The 20,894-nt window shown below is 38.3% G+C and overlaps 1 long non-coding RNA gene across 6 annotated transcripts in view; it reads right to left on the minus strand.

Annotated features, from left to right (window-relative positions):
* Positions 1 to 1,143: 1,143 nt before the first annotated feature.
* Positions 1,144 to 20,894, minus strand: part of LOC135180110 (uncharacterized) — a 28,362-nt gene continuing 8,611 nt past the window's right edge. For 2 of the 6 annotated variants that reach the window (XR_010304279.1, XR_010304278.1), the window contains 4 exons: positions 18,711 to 18,738; positions 17,514 to 17,568; positions 16,600 to 16,691; positions 7,902 to 8,819 (listed from right to left, as the gene is read on the minus strand). This is a non-coding gene — a long non-coding RNA (uncharacterized LOC135180110). Of the gene's footprint in view, positions 1,359 to 1,576; positions 1,701 to 7,901; positions 8,820 to 16,599; positions 16,692 to 17,513; positions 17,569 to 17,795; positions 17,866 to 18,482; positions 18,608 to 18,710; positions 18,739 to 20,121; positions 20,470 to 20,894 lie in introns of those variants that run through there. The other 4 variants (XR_010304282.1, XR_010304281.1, XR_010304280.1 and 1 more) reach the window with 4 other exon arrangements.

The raw sequence follows: 20,894 nt of genomic DNA on the forward strand, positions 1-20,894 counted from the left end.
CACAGAGAACCCCCTTGAATTGTCCCCCAGCCCAAAACTAAATCTATAATCCCCAGTGCTCCAATCCTCTGCTCCCGCCAATGCCTCTGCCATCCAAGAGGCCGACACACGAGGCTCTGGAGGCCCCAGGACAGGCCTACTGCTTACATGTTTCTCCCGATCGATAAAGCAGCTCCTGCTCAACAGAGGGCAGGAGGGGCAGGAAAGGACTTGCCGTGAGTTTATAAAGAGACAGCAGAATTATGGCATTGAGTAACAGTCTCCTAGTCTCCAGAAGGTTTTTTATAGTTCTCCACCTGGTACACACAGTTTATCATAATGTGCTAGTCTGAAGCAGGCTAGAATGTTCTGGTGAGAAGAACTAGATTACAGGCTGTGGAAGGAAAACAATGGTGATGTCTACTTTGCTCATAGGCTTGCTGAGATGTATAAAAACGTAAGTCAAAACACTCGGCATCACTCTCACTCGGGCTGCTGGCTGAGATGCATCTCTCTAACCTCACCCTCCATGTTAGACTAATCCACTTTGCTTCCTAACCCCCTGGCCAAACCTCCATTTTACCTTGGGACTGGGGTAAGGTTGAGAGGGGCAGGGGAGAAAGTGCAGGGGTGGTTAAGATCCCCTCCTGGGGACTCAGGTTTCTGGGAGGGGAGTTGTGCTTCTGTATTACCTTTTACCTTGTATATTTCTGTCTATAACTGTATATACTGTAACTATCTGCTTGTATATTGTGCCAGCTGTAAATATAAGCTTCATTCATATTTCCAGAGCTGGCTGAGTCTAGTCTGGGTGATTCCTAAAGTGTGGGGGGGCAGGGAACACCCAAACCATCACAGATAATAAAATATATATCCAAATCCAGCACAAGCAAGAAGAGGAAGAAAAGACAGGAGAAAGTGTTATTTAGTGTGTGTGGCTTGGTTTAGCTACCCAAGTGTAAAGTTAGAGATGGACGTGAGAAATAGAAATGCGTATGTACAAATGACACAAAGCAGAGAAGCACAAAAAAATCCACCCCCAAACCTAACCAGGATATTTGAGGTTCTCAAGGACTCTGAAAACTGCTTGCTAATAGTATCTCTATTAAAAAAAAAAAAGGCAGTCTTTGGGGAATTGTTTTGTTTTGCCTTTTTCAGTGCTAATAACCAAATGGAGAACATTTGAATGGTAAGTATATGAATCTTTAAATCTCCTTTTGTCAGCAGAAATTACATTACTGAAGAAAGCACACTCAGAAATTGTTACTGTATTCATTAGGCACAGATACTGTCTGAAACTTCATTTCAGGAAACGGGGTTTATATCCTTCTTTTGGCTATGAGCTGGAGCAAATCTCTTGGGTGCTTCAGCTTTCTCATCTGTAGAGACATGATCAAATTGTTTTATGTAGCAGCTGGGCCAGGGATGAAAAGCAATACACCAAACCAAAATGTTATTATAAAAAATAAAAGTTAAGAAAAGGCATTTGGCACCAGATAACTTTTTGCTTTTTATGATTCACATGCAGCAAGCATATTGATGTGACCACAACAGTGGAACTACATATAGATAGCAAGGGAGAAATTTGACCCGATACCTGAAACATCTGTCATGGAAGGTAACAGTTCCTGATTTTGAGTGAGAAACGGTCACCACAGCTTCCTGAGATACTTGCCACATCTATGGTTTGTGATTTCTGTGTTCATAAGAGTCGGAGAGAACTGCAAATATGAATTAACAGCATTGAGGTCATCTGAGCCACTAGAGTTTTGTATGCACGAACTTGAAAGTTGAAATCGGTCTACAAGGGACAAAAGCCAACACACCTTTTTGTTCTGGTTTCCAAATGGAAACATCTCTCTTTGAGTCCACCAGTACCTTTACTACAAACATGCCATTTCAGCTGCTCTATGTTACAGTCCCTCGTTTCAGGAAAACAGCACACATTTGTAGGTATATGCTGCATACTTGGGGAAAAACTTGGAGGCTGTAATGCATTATGAACCTGAAAACAGAGCTGACAGTTTTGATTTCCTCAAGATTCATAAGAGGATAACAAAAACCCACCTGTTTCCCCTGCAATATAATCTTTTTATCAGATATATTATAGCTGGGAATTGAAGCCCAACTAGCCTTTTCATGGGGCAGTGGGCCAGGGAGCCTTGACACTTTCAACAAAGGTGCTCAGTGGATTTCTTAATGGACTGCTGCATAAGATATGCAATGGACAGTGTGACTGTGAAATATCTTCTTAAAGTCTTGGTGATATCTTCTACTTCTTTTAATCTGATAGATATTGGTTTGCTAAGGGTGTGATAAACACCACAACTTTTTTATTCTTTTCACAGCACTCCTGTGAGTATCAGGCACACAGTATTATTTTCAATAAAAATATCTTGGAACAAAAACTTAGTAAAATCCTTTTTTTTTTATTCTTTTAGTTATTATTTGCTTTCCTTCAGAGCCCATGCTTCAGTTACTAAACTTTCCAGATTGGGGCGGGGAGAGTAAAAAATTGTGCTGTTGAAAATGTGATCTGTTCCCAAGAAAGCACTGTAAAGTAATCTGAAAGCAGGTCAGGTAGAAAAAAAAATATAGCACATTAACAGAAAAATCTATGCTCATCCAACTTCTACTGTCTGAATAAATCAGTCACAAGGAAGTGTAGGAGGATCTCATTGAAATGACAACAGTGGCACACAAGCTCAAATTTAATTACTTAAACTTGTTTGGTCCAACTGATAACTAACTTCCTTGAGTGATGGGAGACTGAATGATTTTATTTTAAAGTACTATTATATTTTCACAGCTTTTTACTTGGTAACTTAGTGGAGTAATCTTACAAGCTTTTAAAATACCAGATTTGATAGAGCCTCAAGTATACTCTCTTTTTGAAAGATACGATTGGGGCACTTTGTTATTGTTCCATAGAAAAAACATTGCACATCCCAATTCATCTGCCATAGCTAAAAATGAGTTTTAAAGAGATTGAATTATTGGCTCTTAGGAACAATATTCTTTCGAAATGTGAAAGAGAAATAACTGATTGAAGGATATCATCTTGTGTGCAGTATTGTTGCTATGTCGATAGGATATAACTTTTGTTGTTATAGTGGCTTTGATATCATAGAATCATAGAATCAACCAGGTTGGAAGAGACCTCCAAGATCATCCAGGCCAACCTAGCATCCAGCCCTAGCCAGTCAACTAGACCATGGCACTAAGTGCCTCATCCAGTCTTTTCTTGAACACCTCCTGGGACGGTGACTCCACCACCTCCCTGGGCAGCCCATTCCAATGGCAAACATTTTACATTTGGAAATTTAACCAGTAAAGCTAAGTCTTTCTGAAATGCAGCTAGCTAGATTGACACCTCCTTATTTAGCAGGTTGTTGTAGGCATTCAGTTCACAGCTATCTGCTATTAAAATACATTGTCAAGCTTCTCCTTTGTCAGATAAATTTTTTGAAAGTGGTTAGGAAAAAAATCATCCATTTTTAATACACACAGACAATAAAAACAACTATCCTGGCCCAAAGTATGAAACACAGTGAGAATAAACAAAATATGTCAGTTTTGTCCTAGGATGAACCTTAAAGTTTTGTTTGTTAGTTTGCTTTCTTAGTTAAAATCTTGAGAGGACTTCTGAATGTCGCATTACTGTTATTCCCTATGCAGATGTTCTAGAAGAGTTCAAACCTCATGACCAACTCCCATATTTGCTTACCACAGAGGAGAATTAAATTGGTCTTCTGCTGGGAAGAAGTAGCTGACTGGACTATCTTTCAATGTTTATAATATTTCTTAATGGAAGAAACCCACCTAGAAGAATATTACCTTGATAGTCCATTGTATTCAATTAAAATTTGCTGTAATTATCCACTGGAAATGAAAACATTTCTCATTATTAAAGCAGATCACTATTTTTCATTCTTAAATCCATCTTCCCATCACCTGCAACTTCACTGAATTTAAAGTGCTGGGGTAAGTCTTTCCTATGGGTTGTATCTATTAGATTTGTTTTAATCACTTTTCATAGCGATTTTCAGTCATTTCAGAGAATGAGACCAAAAGAAAACACACTCTAATGTCTTACTGAAATGTTAGAGACCTTTTTTCAAATGTGACTCCCACTTACTATACACTGACAAGACTTGTAATTTAGTAGGGGACCCTCTCTGACTCACAGACATTCCTTCAGGTATTTTTCTTTAAAATCTATTCTAGATTTGCCTTTGATAAAGGCAGTTTGCACACATTCAGTAGGAAGTGCTTACGGTTCATGCTAAAGCCTTTGAAGCTCACATGTGAATAGTGACTAGTTGAGAGCCGTCAGTTGCATCTCATCTTCACAGAGAGAGTGATTGGCATTGGAATGGGCTGCCCGGGGAGGTGGTGGAGTCACCGTCCCTGGAGTTAAGAAAAGACTGGATGAGGCACTTAGTGCCATAGTCTAGTTGACTGACTAGGGCTGGGTGCTAGGTCGGACTGGATGATTTTGGAGTTCTCTTCCAACCTGGTTGATTCTATGATTCTACGATCTTGGAGCATCTGTAACCAGGACCATCGACGACTGCTTAATACCGCCCATTTCAGTAAGAAACGTCAGCTGTATCTATCCTCTGCTTTATGCTTCCCCAGCAATGAGGAGACCCTTCTGAATGTTCTGAACTCACACCCTCCATTTGCTGTTTAGTTTGAGAAAACATCCCCATAAATCTACCTCTCAGCTCTATTGTTTACTAGGTTCATTTAAGCCTAGAGAACAGGTCATCACTCCTGTGATCTGAGTGACACTGTTACTACGAGCCACAGGAGTAAGACAAGAAGTTGACCTGCCCACCTATGGAAAAAACAAGTGTATGTGAATAAAGGGGAATGGAGAAGCCATGAGCTTCTGTGAAAGGAGAGGTTAAAGTGAATGGTACATGCTATCACTTGAAGTCGCTCAAAGAGGTAGCAAGAAGCTATGAGGTGCACTAGATAACCAGCTAGAAAGGAAGAAAAGTGAACAGAAGGCAGCAATGAGGAACCAAAAGCCAGGAAAAGCACAGCTGTCTAGGTAAGGAAATTAGAGCTATCATGAGGTATCTATGGAGAGGATAGAAATCAGTGAAATGAGTAAAGTAACATGAGGGGAAGATCATGGGGTGGGAAAACACCATGGACATGAAAAAGCTGGATTTAAAGCCCAATCCCCAGCACATGCTCACTCTACAACCAAGGACAGAATTCCATCTTTCTTTTCTCTGTTTCCTTTTCTGACATTTTCATTCTGTTGTGATCAGAATTACAACCTACTGCTTTATCAGCTACTGTATTAGCTCAGGTGACAGAAATTTATAAGGTGGATCAGAAAACTCATCAGTGCTGATGATTCACATGACTGTCAGTGTAATTTAGTTTCTTAAAAAGCAACAAACAGAAATTACCAAGAAAATCATCCAAGATGAAAATTTCACACATGCATGTATACATATACACACAAAGTCTGTATTGAAAGAATATCTTTAAGAAGGCAAAATTAATTTCATCACATGGGAAGAGCCAGAATCATGACTACATTTCTAAACTTAATTCAGCCCCTCTTGCAGATTAAAACCATGCATTTGAGGCATGTTTTCTGCCAAGTCCCAGGAAAAAAACAAGCTGTTCATACAGAAGTAATCAGGTCCAAGGATGAAACATAACATAGGAATGACTGGGCAATGAAGGTGCTACCCTACTTAATTTGTGTCAGGAAGCAGCAGACATATACGGACAACTGCAGGTGAAGATCACTCTAACTATATGTTCCCTATTTTCTGAATGTCTGACTTACAATATCAGTGGCCTAAGCTGCAGAGCTACTGTAAATTCATGGCTGCATGGGAAGTCAATGCAAGTTGCTGAAGTATGTGAATGCTGTATAGTATTACAGACAGACAATATAAACCCCAAATGAGTCAAGCTAAACAACTTAAAGTAATAGTTCCTTAGACAGTAATCTCTGCACGTATTAATCCCCATCTGTTTAGAAAAGATAAAAGTAAATTCTTTTATCATAGTGTTGTGAGAACACAGATATTACTGTTTATGAACCACTCATCTGTGAATATGATAAAGCCCTAAAGGAAAAAAAAAACCACAAAACACTTAGGAAAATCAGTTTGGTTCCTGTGGAGGTAGAGTGAGCTGAGACAAATGCTACAGAACAGTGATCATTAGCTCAGTACTGTGCATTCTGCATTAACTCTGTGCTACATACAAAAGGGGAAATAAAAACAAAATGAGATTAGAATGCATAAACAGAATGCACACAAATGAAAATAACAAGCAATTTAATTGAAAATGTGTTAGTGTTATTTTTTTTTAACATGGATTTATTTTCTATGTACAACCTGTATGAAGGAAGTGCAATACATCAGAAACATTCTTTACCTTTGAGGATTAGTTTTAATGGATGAGTACTATTACAGAGAACTTATATCCCATTATCTTATGGCTCTCTAATGCCTGAATCCTTCACATATTTGTGGAATTGATGTGTGTCTCAGAACCAGATAGACTGCTCATTGTTATATTAATCTAAATTAGTATTAGATGCCAATTCTTGTAACTTTAAAAACTTTTTAAATGGGAATGGGTATCTCTTATTCCAGGTATTTCCTGTTCTCTCCTTAAGTTTAACTAAACTCAGGTATTTTGCTGAACAACAGAAGTTGAAGCATCTGTTTATTACTACTGCCTAAATAAAAAGAAACATTTTACAAGACTGACAAAGCCCCAAAACAGTTCATTCAAGTTGAATATTTGCATATCTGCTTAGAAGAATATTCACTCTGACTTTAGGTGTCAAAAACTTTCCCTCATATTTATGTGCCATTTCATGAGTAATCCCTATGTAAAGAAATACCATAATACAGATTGTCCTGTCTTGCTAGACAATCTGTAGCTCAACAACTTTTCAGCTAAAATTGTAGCAACAATTTTTCAGCTAAAGAAAGTGAAAGTCCATTCTTGGGGAGGGTAAGAAACAGTTCAACACTCCAATCACATCTCTAAAAGAAGGCTGGAAGTCTAGAGAGTTTTTCATCCATTTCTTGTAGCTCCATTAATCTTGCTGGGTTTATGGATCTTGCTGGACAAGTGGACTAAATATGCTCGCTCCTTCGTGCCATGTTTCAGAGTAGGATTCAGTAGTTATTTATTAATTGATACAAGTCAGGTCAGAACAAAAACATACAGGAGCTTACTCAGCATTCATGTCAAGGTACTGTTTTTAATGTCACACTTTATTAAAGTATATGCTGTATAGCCAGAATAAAGTGTGAACTGAACTTGTAATGTTCATTAATGTAAACATTGTTTAGATTAGATCAGATAGTTCTCATCAATACTATGAGTGAAATAGGGATGGATTGTGCTAGTTTGAAGCTAGCTAGAATATTTTGGTGAGAAGAACTAGATTACAGGCTGTGAAAGGAAAACAATGGTGATGTCTACTTCCCTCACAGGCTTGCTGAGATGTATAACAAGAAGAATCAAAACATAGATAACTCACTTCTCCTGCTGGGAAGCTCCGAGCTGCACCTCTCTCACGTCTCTCTGATTAATCCACTTTGCTTCCTAAGCCCCTGGCCAAACCTCCACTCTTCCTTGGGACTGTGGTAAGGTTGCTGGGGGGGGAGGAGGGAGGGGAAGAGAAGGTGGAAGGATGGTTGGAAGTCCCTCCTGAAGACTCAGGTTTCTGGGAGGGCTGCTGTGTTTCTGTATTACCTTTTACCTTGTATATTTCTGTCTATAACTGTAGAGACTGTAAATATCTGCTTGTATATTGTGCCAGCTGGTAAATATAAGCTTCACTCAATTTCCAGAGCTGCTGAGTCTAGTCTGGGTGATTTCCAAAGTGTGGGGGGACGGGAAACACCCAAACCATCACACAAATGCGTGTATTTATTATGCCAGAAAACCTCAAGGTCTTTCTCTTGACTATATAACAGAGAACATCCAACATGATTTTGGTTAAAAAGTTGGGTTTGTTATTTCTTCCCTGATTTTGCTCTCTTCTGTTTAATTAAGCACAATTTCACAAAATCAGGTGAATTACAACATTCATCAGTCCCAGTGACAAGGATCAGGCACTTGAAAAGACATATGCTCTTTAATTTATCACACAGATTTTAGGTCTCCTGCAAAGTATGTACTACAAAAAAAACCTCAGAAGCATCGACAAATAGTGCATACACAGAAACATTAATAAGTGGGAGGGACATGATATACATTCATCAAAACACACATACAAATCACACATATAATCAAACAATCTGAGCCCTGCTACCCAGTGCTCTTATCAAAGAAACACTCCCTGTGAGTCTGCATTATGTAATTCCCACAATAGCTTCTCTAGTTAAACAAACCACTTAACACCTTTAACAGAGTACTTACATTGCACTCTAAATCTAACAAGGATAAAAGTTATCTGGTGCTTTTTCATGATTCTTGTGGGGACCATTTGTCTGGTAAGTGTATGCATTAATGCAATTTTTACAAATGAGATTCATTAAATCTTTTTATTTCAATATTTTAATTGCATGGTTGACACTTTTTCTGTGTTTTAACCTATCCATCAGCATATAGTGGTTGCAGAAATCCCTAACCTGCTGGTTTAGAGTTGAAGGGTGCAGTATTGCAGTAGACTGAAATGGATTAATAAATCACTATTCCTCTTACCTACACTTTCAGTTTGTCCTTGTGTTCTACTTTTAGATACTGCTACTACTGCATCATTTCAAAATTCATCTGGAAGCTCTTGCAGGCAAAGGTCATGACTTCCCAGATAATCCAACTCTGCTCTTCCCCTAAAAACAGTCATAAAAAATATACTAAGGAAAGAGATATTGTACCAAGTAATAGTAATAAAATATGCACCAAGTAATGGCTTTGCCATATATTACATCCAAATGCACCTGCAGTAACACAGCTTACAAGGAAATTTAGTTGGTTAGGATGAACACGAGACATACTCTGGGTGACACCAACTATCTTATAAGCTCACAGAGATGATATAAATGAAGAAGTGAGAAGTGCAGCCACCAGCTCAGCAACGCCTCCCCTGGTTTGGACCTCGGACGTCCCCTTAGTATGACCACTGTGCTCATTGCAGCCATGGCAGTCCTTTCCCCAGAGGGAGAAATGAAGGAAGTAGATGCCTTCATCCCCATGCCATTCAGTGTGGGGCACAATTTATCCTGGGCATAGCCCATAGCATGATGTGTGCTCAGCTCTCTCCCTGTTGCAGACCAGGGGTGCCTCAACCCCCATGTACAAATACATCTTAGAGCACCACGCTGTGGCCATACAGATCAATATGCAATCACGACACAACACTTCCACAACAGTACCTGATGACATGGGCTGGTTGTGCATAGGCTGTAGATTCCCCAATTTCATGATAGACTTATATTGCTAACAATGGTCAAGTCCCTGCTTTCTCCAAATTAAGTATCTATTTCTTTCAGAGACAGGATGGAGTAATAGATGGACACAGAAGACAATCCATCATTGTTGGTTTCTTACCCTAGTCACCTGAATTTCTGCTCCTACAAAGCCTGTGATCAATTTTAAATATAATTATGTAGCCCAGGAAGCTTTGAGCTTTTAAAAAGCTCAGTTCTAAAATCTGTTAATCTCAAAAGTAGAAAAGGCCAACATGGACAAATAATGAGAATAAAGAAATAAAATTCAATCCCATGAAGTGAAGAAATTTAATAGAAAAAGCAATCTATACATATGGTTCTTCATACTGTGAAACAAAAAAGCATGCCCTGTACTTTAGAACAATTAATCATGGCAGGTCAATTTTAAAGCACTAAAGGTACTAAAGAACACAGTTGCTAAACACAATTCAGTTTTAACCCAGTTATAAGGACCAACACTTCCTGGCTACTCACCATGCCAATGTTTTTGCATTAAAACCTTAAAACAGACTGAAAGAGTTAATGTTTCAGAAGACATTTACAGACAAAAGAGATTTCTGCCACTTCTTAGTTTATTGTAAATATAGTATGAGCTAATTCAATGTCCAAAATTTCAAACAGCACTGTAATAACGTGCACTGTTAGAGCACAGTGGCCACAGAATATAGCAGAAGAATCGAAGAAGCTTAGGTGAAATAATTCTGCATCTTCTGTTTCAGCTTTCCTGTTAATAAACACTCATTCCTCAGAGCACAGTTTCAGGTATTTAGTACTCTTTAATTTTAAATGCTGCAGAGACAGATGCTTCATCTATTTTCTTGAGATTTTAATCCATTCCCTTACAAGCTACCAAGAATCTTTGCTTGACATTCAGCTTGTACCTCAGAACAAAAGCAATCGTTTGTCTCACAAGACTTCCCTTTATCTACCCTTAATGCCCTGTGACTGTTTATCCAAACAGCAAAGTCAAGAGCCACATCAATACAAATATTTCTGTAAATCAAAAGAAAAGTCTTAATTCTAAGAAAATATATTCTATTATTCTTATTTTAATACTTTGGTTTTCAGTGAAATTGCAACGCTTGACTTGGAATACAGTGCTTTGTGATAAATTGGTCCCCAGTAGGCTCTTCCTCTGAAGAGAAATTTGAAAGCCAAAATAGAATGTCCCTGTAAAACTCAGGGAAGGATCTTCATCTGATAATAAAAGTTTCTTTATGCATTAACTGGAGTGGAGTTCAGCCAAGTTACGGTCTGGGGATTTGGCACATTAAGTTTAATACAGTTTTTCGTACAGGGCAATCACCATTGATTAAACATTAACATTTTTTGTATATAAAAGCCTCTAAATATGACTTATACTGGACTTTTCCTTAGCTACTTCTCTTAATGATTTTGCCTTGTGAGAAGAACATTTTTAGGTGGAAGTGGCACAGCAATGATGAATGTGCATTTGCTCCTGCTCATGTAAATATTTTGACAACGCGAGTTTCGTGATAAAGCTCATGAGTGTGCAAAGATCTTTACAGTCCTGGATAATGGCCAGTCCCAAGCCTAAATGTGAGATTCCCTGCAATATATCAGTCTGAGAATATTGCAGAGAGATCAAAAAACTAACATTTATAATTTATGACTCCTAAAAAACCTGAGAAGAATAAATCATTTTCAACTAGACAGGTTTTAGGGCCTGAATAAATTGTTGTAGAGGATGAGTATCTTAAAGTTGAGACTTTGGCTTCTCTTGGCATGTCTTAGATCAAATGAAGATCAAGTTCATGAGCAACGGACCCACTCACAATCCTCTCCTACTTTACTGCATTGAGCTTTCACCTTCCTATAACATTTTCAATTTGTATAGATAAAACAAGAACTCATAGCTGTGTCACATATCTTCCTTACTTGAACACCTCATCAGAAGTCAAACATCTGTGTGCATGTGTGGAATAAGACTGCAGTGACAGAGAACTCTCTGACTGGATCTATAAGTTGGCTATTGATGCCTGCAACTCAGTGTAAGAAATGAGCTAGGTATAAGCCTCACAGGAGTCACATTGCCTTGATAAAACTGGTTTTTTCCCCAGAGGTTTTGTCAGTATGACATTACATAACTCTTTATTCTTGTATCTCAAGCCCACTATCAAATACAACTAATAACATACAGTTTGTGTGGTTCATAATGCATTGCAGTAGCAAAACAAAGGAATACCACTTCCTTAATCTAATAATCAGTAGTCCCAAAGATTTCAGCATGACCCCTTGCTATATAAGTGAGCATAGCAAAAGCCCAAGTCTTTGTAGTATAGGAAAGTTATGATGGAAAAATGTCTGCTCAACAACTGAAGCTTTTGAGCTTCAACAGAACATAGCAGTAGCAATGACAGCATGAGGCATTTGAAGGTGTAAGCAGACTTAAAGAAGATTTGATTTGTGCCACAGTTCTCAATGCATTGACTTTACCTTTCAGTCAACCACTTAGAATACATTGTGAAATGTAACTTAGGAGTTGCTTTAAAATGTAATTAATTTTTATAGAGGAAAATCTTCAAAATGAAAACCAAACTAACAAACAAGCTAAATATTTAAAAATCACTTTCCCCAAACTTCAACACTAAAGGATGTTTATTGGTGATTCTTGGGCTCAACATGGAATTTAAAGTTGATTAAAATATAGTAAAATATTAAAACTTTAAAAATGAAACCCATGGAACTCTCTTCAGAAAATTCAGTGAAAATATAGAATTCTTCATTCATGGAACACCCTTGTGTGCCATTATCTTGGTATATGTTTTATATAAATACCCACATGAATGTATACATAACCAAAGGAAACAGACATTGCATCCATAGCTATGGAAGGATCAATAGAGCATGTCAGGACAATTACAGAATCAAAGAGTAAATTTGCAGTTCTGTGATTAAAAGACTTTTTCTGTGATCAAAAATGACCGCACTGAGACAGGAAAGTACCTCCAACATTGAAGAAATGCATCCAGAGTACGAGCAAAGAAGTGAGTGAACAAACATCCTTTCAACAGAAACTCCTACAGGAACACATATCATATCATATGGTATCATTGTGCTAGTTTGAAGCTAGCTAAAATGTTTTGGTGAGAAGGGTTAGACCACAGGCTGTGAAAGAGAAACATTGGTGATGTCTACTTCACTCAGAGGCTTGCTGAGATGTATAAGGACAAGAGTGAAAACATAGATAAGGGAGTTCGAGCACAGCCTGAGCTCTGAGCTGCCTTTCTCTCTAACCTCACTCTCCATCTCTCTGATTAATCCACTTGCTTCCTAACCTCCCTGGCCAACCCTCCATTCTTTGGGGCACAAGGCAACACCTGGAGCAAGATTGAGGGGTGGGAGAAGGTGGAAGGGTGGTTGGGAGCCCCTCCTGGGGACTCAGGTTTCTGGGAGGGCTGCTGTGTTTCTGTATTACCATTTACCTTCTTTATTTCTGTATATATTGTAAATATCTGCTTGTATATTGTGTTAAGCTTATTATAGAAATCTATGACTCTACATTGTGTTAAGATGTAAACATAAGCTTCACTCAAATTTCCAGAGATGGCTGAGTCTAGTTGGGGTGATTTCCAAAGTGGAGGGGGCAGGTAACACCCAAACCACCACAATCATATTGTATTGTACCACAATATGTAAGCACCTCACTTGCTCTCATAATAGGGTTGCTTCCTGTGCCCAGGATGTAGTTTTGTAAATTATTAGAACATGATGCATTTGAAAAATAAAAATAAACTCATATATTTTTTATCTCCTTCAGTAAGGATGATGCACTTCATATGCATATTGCACTAGAATTTGAGGGCAACTAAAGCAGTTTACTGATGGTAACAGTAAAAGAGTTTATGACCAAATAGAATCATGCTATAAAATTAAGTTGCAGTTTTCATGCACCTATAATTTTCCTTGACATCAGAAATCTCTAATTAAAAAAAAAAGCCATTTGGTCTTTCATGGCAATAAATGTGATTTTTTCAGTTCCTTGCAAAGCTATAGTCAAAAAAATGTCAGCACCTACTAGATTAACCAACACAGCATTAGGGATGACAAGGTCAAATAATTCATCCATTTTCAATATGACTTGGTAAGTAAGCAGCGACTAAAGAATCACATAAAACAAATAAACTCAGTCAAAAAGAAGCACTCCATTTTTTTAAGGAAATTTTTAAGAAAGAAGGATTCATTCTAATTATACCAAAAATAGAGTGTTGCATTTTGAACACATTATAGTGTAGAAGATCTCATGATTGATGAGTGTGACATTGATTTATCCTAGAAACTTCTTGATCTAATTTTGTTTCCTATGGTAACTCATTTACTTATGGGTAAGACTTAGCTTTATTCTTCCTAGCTTATGTTTTCTCAGTAGGAATTCAAGAGAAGATTCATATTGTTTTAGTATGTTTTGCAGCTATGATAATAATTCTTCTTTAAAATAGTATATAATATATATGTGGTTAATGCTTCAGCACTTTACTTACAGCTGAACCTGAAATACTTTAATACCAGCCACTGAATGAGGTATGGAACATTTAAGCTGAACTTTATTATGGTTAGTGGACCATGTTATTAAATATATATTGTTAAAGAGACATACTCTTCAAATTTTGTTGACTGTTAGCTCGCAAGGAATGCACTGAATATTGATTTAATAGCATACCTTGAGTTTGGCCTAAACTTAAAATTGCTAACTGAAGTAACTAAATGCATAGTTTTAGCATAAGTAGCATACACATTACTTCAAAACAGCAGAAAGAGAATGAATGAAATAGATGAATTAATTTTTCTGAGTGGGTACTACCCAGTTCCCTGCCCAGCTCATTCACCAGCTGCAGAAAGGATTACTTTCAACTGCATTCATATACCTGATATGTTTCCTGCTCAGTTAGGCAGCTGGCTGAGGACAGTGATTTGAGGTAGAGCACCTTCCCTTGCCCTTTTGACAGCTGGATGCATGACTGCTTGGAAATTAATATGAATAATCTCATCTCTGGGAAACTCAGAAGCATCAGGTAACTGATTTTATGTCAAATACATCGCCTGAATTTTTAGTTTTGTCTGAAGAAAACTCAAGTATTCTTTTCAGGCAAAGCAAAAGATGAAGTAAGTGGAATGGCTTTAGCTTATACAGTTTCTCAGGGACTTCATATAGAGGAAAATTTGCATTATATGGCTCTGAACTGATATATTCATTCTATGCATAAATTTCCTTCTCATTTCCCAGAAGACAGGTATAAAAGGTTATCCAGGTGAATGTTTCTCCTTAAGACTCTTTGTTGCCTATGGAAAACTTCAATCACTATTCTGACTAGCCGCGAAGCACATGAAATTCATTCTTGTATGAGTAGCAATGAAATATTTATACATCATAAATTCTGTATCTTATCTTCACTTTGATTTGAAAATGGGCCAGAATCACATTACTGACTTCTCTACAGCACAGCAACATCTTCTTTTTCAGGTCCATTTCTTTGAAAATTCATCACAACTGGTATTTGGCCTCGATTGGATCTGCTGGCAGATAAAGTTACCCTACAAAATCAGTCAGAGAATTGAAGCATTAACCACTTCTTATTATTTCTATTGAACTCTTAAATGTGTATCTTCAGGACTGAGAAATATGTCTATGTATTTGATATTTTTTGTACATTTTAATTATGGAGTAAATAAAGATCAGTTTGAGAAATCATGTGAATTAACAAGAGAAAATAGTTCTAGCCACAAATAAATAAACAACCTGACAATCAGACTAGCTTTCATGTGGCTATCAAAATGGTAACTACTGATCAAAGTAAACGAAGAATTTGTATTTTTAATAAACTTTAATATTTTCATGGTTTAATATTTTTTCCACTCCTTCCCATTATTTATTTTTATTCTCAAGAATCTTTACTTCCTTCATCTTTTCTGCAGGTTATCAGTAAAATGCTTTAAAATGTTGATTGGCACTACTTCAGCATTTACTGTAAATAAAATAATGTTGAAACAGCAGCAAAGCAGAGGAAGAATCACAGAATCAACCAGGTTGGAAGAGACCTCCAAGATCATCCAGGCCAACCTAGCACCCAGCCCTATCCAGTCAACTAGACCATGGCACTAAGTGCCTCATCCAGGCTTTTCTTGAACACCTCCAGGGACAGTGACTCCACCACCTCCCTGGGCAGCACACTCCAATGGCAAATCACTCTCTCTGGGAAGAACTTCCTCCTAACATCCAGCCTATACTTCCCCCAGCACAACTTCAGACTGTGTCCCCTTGTTCTGTTGCTGGTTGCCTGCAGAACAAACTCGGTTACCACACTACAGATCTCTGACACAAAGGAAGTCTCCTGAGTACAGCATATTATAAAGTTATGGAAACCAAACAGGCTGCTAACATTAAATATGTTCTACAATACTTATTTTTTTCCCCTTCAAGGAAAAAATTAGACCTATAGTGTAATTTTATAAATGCTGGTTACATAACTTCAATTCACGTTAAAATCTTTAAAAGTCTAAAAAAACATATGACCCTGCAAGTCCCATAATAAAGTATGGAACTCCAATAATGTAAAACAAGAATCTTAATTTTTGGTTTTGTCCTGTGTTGAGTTGAATCTGCTGATGGGTACTGAATATCACACCAACTTCAAAATGAAATGCTGTATGGAGTAACGTCTCAGATTGCAATATGAGAGGCTTCCTCTGGTTGCTGCATCTGGTTTCTGGGTTTGGGGTGTTAGTCTGTTCCACCAAGAAGGCTGTGGGTGTGGGGGGTTGCTGACTCCTGCTGCTGCTTCTGCATTTTGCTGCAGAGAGGGTAAGGTAATTGTGCATTGCACTATCTTGATAATTTCCTTACCTCAGCCCAGAGGCTTCTTTTGTCACAGGCCACAGAATTAACCAGGCTGGAAGAGACCTCTAGGATCATCAAGTCCAACCTATCACCTAATCCTTCTAATTAAGTAACCCATGGCACTAAGTGCCTCATCCAGCTTCCTCTTAAACACCTCCAGGGATGGTGACTCCCTGTCTGTATAGGGAGAGAGGGGTTTGTGAGCTCAGACTTTGTTAACACAGGATACTTATATTTTGTAAACACAATACATTTTCCATTCTATTCCCTAGGATGGAAAAAAAAAACAATCAAACAAATATTTACCTAAGATGCAGTAGAATGCTTCTCAAAGAGAATCAAAAACTTCTGCCTCTCTGTACTGCTGCCATTAAAACATCGATTCATAATGATCTTTCCTAAGGAGAAAAAAAAAAACAACAAAACAAGCAAAAAACCACCTCACATTATTTTAGATAGTCTTATTTTTCCTTACAAAATTGAAAAGAGAATTCAGGAACAATAATCTGATTGTTTATGCCAAATGCCTTTACACATTTTATTCATGCACTGTTCAGTGCCAGACTAGGTGTGGGCTACTTCCTATATTTTAAAGAAATGTCTTTAGATAGCCATTAAAAAACAAACAAGCAAGCAAACAGGAACTCACAAGAAAACCCCACAGAGACTTTGACAAAGAAACTGGATTATTATGAGAGCTTGCCAATGCACAAATATGTTTCATCAGAGTGGTTGCTAGTCTCTTCTTTCACTGTGGTGAATACCAGGTTTTCACACAGAATCAGTCAGGGTTGGAAGTGACCACAAGGATCATCCAGTTCCAACTCCCCTGCCATGGGCAGGGACACCCTACCCTAGATCGGGCTGGTTGAATCCCTGTTTCACTTGCTCCCATTACACAGAGAAATGTAAACAGTTTAGGTGAAATCCTCACACCACTGTAGCTTTGGGAAACAGTAATATTGGTTTCAGAGTGCAAGACTTTAAAACTGAAGGAGAGGAGAGCATGGATGCATCACGAGTGTAAAGGATCATAAGCTAGGTCATAATGAGACCTTCCACCCTCACATCTTTTTTATGTTCTGCTAAAGAGAGCACTTCTGAGCTTTGAATTAATCATATATTTCTTGGCTCCTCTCAGTTTCAACACAATGAGAAACAGATGATGTTCTCCTATTAAGCACATGATTAACTTCCAAAAGGATTCGTACCAAACCAACCTTATTGAGTTGAAGGGCACAGTAATTGAAAAGCATCTAATGGAGAGGCTTTTTTCTAGAGGAAAGCAAACAAAAATTCAGCAGCAGAGTAATGAATTTTAGAGTGACCATGAGCTGCTAAACGATCACAGGTGTCTGTTTCCACAAGAAAGCTATTTGTAACAGACTTTAAATTAGCAGGAGGGAGATGTAAGCTTTAAATACTTTTGAAATCTCACAAGTGTGAAAGACTTCATACATCATAACTGAAATAAAGGAAGGTGATTAATAATTGTCCTTTACCTAAATGAGTTGCCAGATGCACTGACTCTTAAGTGTAGGGAAAAAAATAAAAGGAGAGGGAAAAAGTCACCTGGAAAAGATAGATACTCTTGATGCAAAAATCACTCAATTCTTTCTGGTAACTCTAGCAAGTTAAAAGGCAACTTAAAAGACCTTGTCTTAAGAGTTCCATCAGGGAATCATAGACTCTCTTGTGGAATTTCAAGTTTCAGAGAAGGCTGTGTTCACTGATGTGTCTGGTTCAGCCTCTCCAATGTAACATTCATGCAGTTGTGCGTAACAACACAGAAGTAATAGTATTGACCTGAATACACTTAATACACTTATCTCATCTACTGACATAATTTGTTGAAGTCAGGTGTTAAACTTACATTTATTATCTTACTACAGAGGCAAATGTTACTGTGTTTGGTTTTTTTTTTCCAACACTGTGACGGTTTACATTCGATTAGCTGCAATTTATTCAGTTTCTTTTGCTTCCTTTATGGTCTCAAAATAAAATACATTTGGAAAAATTTCACCAGATGTGTGTGGAACAAGACCAGAGAAATGGAATCTTCCAGTCAACATAGAGAAGCAGAGGAAAGACACAGCCCATTACCTTCAAGGCAAGGCTGGGTAGTCAATGTAATAGCAAGTAGAGATTCTTAAGTTAAAGGAATCATGTCAGAAAATGAGTGGTCTTACCAGAGAAGAACTGTGATGTTAATACAAATCTGAAGACATAGAAAAATACTGGACAGCACCTTTGCTCCTTAAAGCTCCACTTTGTGACTGTGATCGTGATCATTTTCCACACCACTGTTTCACTGGAAAAGTCCATTCAGAAGCGTATTCAGGAGATCAGTAGCTACACTAGTGCTAGACTACTACAGTAGTTTTCTTACAACTAAACACACAGGCAAAAGTCCTCACCTCAATCCTTGCTTCCAAAAGGCATCTTCTGTAAAAAAAAAAAAACAACACAAAAATTGAAAGTCTGCCTGTCTGCCTGCATCTATTTCCCCCCCTTTTGGGGGACTATTGAGCTGTGACTTTAAATACAGAAGCAGCTTCTTGCACTTTCGCAACCAGAAATGTTATGACAAACATATATAACCCATAACTTTAGACTTCCTACTCATTTACACTTTTCATATTTTGGTTACAGTAAAGAATCAGATTGCTTAAAAGATGGATGACTGAATCAACATCCAAAAAGAAAAAGACGCACGTATAAATGTACATCGCTTGCTTTTTCAGTGTCCCCTAGTAAGAAAACTTATCATTTATAACTAATATGAGCATTAATTACTTGAAATGCCATCAGATAAATAAAATGGATTGCTTCACTGTGGGCTTAAAATGAGTCACTTTTTCTTTTCTGTTTGGGTTTTATGCTATTCATATTTCTTCAGCTGCGATCTTATTTGGCAGGTGTTATCCTACACATCCTGAGTGAATGATAGCGCTTAAAGAAATTTATTTACAAGTAAAAACTTTCACCTGTTTGATATATTTTTAATTTAGAATTCTATTAACAGTTCTTTAAACTAGACTCTATGCAAAAACTATATGAGAAAAGTAACACTTTTTTTTAAAATCAACTTTAATATTAAAAATATCTAATAAATTTCATGAGAGTTTTCAAACTGATACACTCAAACACCTGGAAAACCTCAGTCGGATACTACTACCTGTAGCTAAATGGCTCCTTACCAAGAGTTTTAAACAACTTCTCCAGGAAGGAGGCAAAACCCCCTACCATCTGCCAGGTAACCAGCTACAGAACAAGGGGACACAGTCTCAAGTCATGAGAGTTTTCAAACTGATACACTCAAACACCTGGAAAACCTCAGTCGGATACTACTACCTGTAGCTAAATGGCTCCTTACCAAGAGTTTTAAACAACTTCTCCAGGAAGGAGGCAAAACCCCCTACCATCTGCCAGGTAACCAGCTACAGAACAAGGGGACACAGTCTCAAGTTGTGCTGGGGGAAGTATAGACTGGATGTTAGGAGGGAGTTGTTCCCAGAGAGAGTGATTGGCATTGGAATGGGCTGCCCAGGGAGGTGGTGGAGTTGCTGTCCCTGGAGGTGTTCAAGAAAAGCCTGGATGGGGCACTTAGTGCCATGGTCTAGTTGAATAGCCAGGGTTGGGTGCTAGGTTGGCCTGGATGATACACAAGATTTCTAAAAAACAAACTGTGCTTAGGTTTTGGTTTAGTAAAAGGTCTTCAACTGAGTTTGAAACTTGCAATGGAATAAGCAAAACTTACTTCTTTTATATTAGTAACAAATGCTAAGGACTTCCATCTTAGTTTAATTAAGTATAGCTCTTATTTACCTCTACAGTTTGATGTTGTAGTAATATGAAGGCTAGCATGGAGCTGTACTGAATCCTAGTAGGAACCATGTAGATCCTTTTAGCTGAGTTTTCCAATGCTATAAGGTAATATAACTCTGTAGAAAGGATGTTCTGCTGGAGAAGCTGGTGGCTCATGGCCAGGTAGACTCTTCGCTGGGTTAAAAACTGGCTGGATGGCCAAGTCCAGAGAGTTGTGGTCAATGGGGTTAAATCCAGCTGGCGACCAGTCACAAGTGGAGTCCCTCAGGACTCAGTTTTGGGGGCAGTCTTGTTTTATCTCTTCATCAATTACCTGGATGAGGGGATCGAATGCACTCTCAGCAAGTTTGCAGATGACACCAAATTAAGCATAAGTGTCAACCTGCTCGAGGGTAGGAAGGCCCTGCAGAGGGATTTAGACAAGATGGAGCCATGGGCTGAGGCAAATTGCATGAGGTTTAACAAAGCCAACAACAACTCCTAGCAGCCCAACAGGCTGGGGGAGAAGTGGCTGGAGAGCTGCCTGGTGGAAAAGGACCTGGAGGTGTTGGTGGACAGCTGGCTGAACACGAGCCAGCAATGTGTCCAGGTGGCCAAGAAGGCTAACAGCATCCTAGCCTGTATCAGAAGTGGTGTGACCAGCAGGAGTAGGAAGGTGATCATGCCCCTGTGCTCAGCACTCATGAGACCACACCTCGAGTACTGTGTCCAGTTTTGGTCACCACAGTATAGGAGGGACACTGAGGTGCTGGAGCTGGTGCAGAGAAGGGCGA

This window comes from Pogoniulus pusillus, chromosome 12, assembly GCF_015220805.1.
Source record: "Pogoniulus pusillus isolate bPogPus1 chromosome 12, bPogPus1.pri, whole genome shotgun sequence".
NCBI classification, from domain to species: domain Eukaryota; kingdom Metazoa; phylum Chordata; class Aves; order Piciformes; family Lybiidae; genus Pogoniulus; species Pogoniulus pusillus.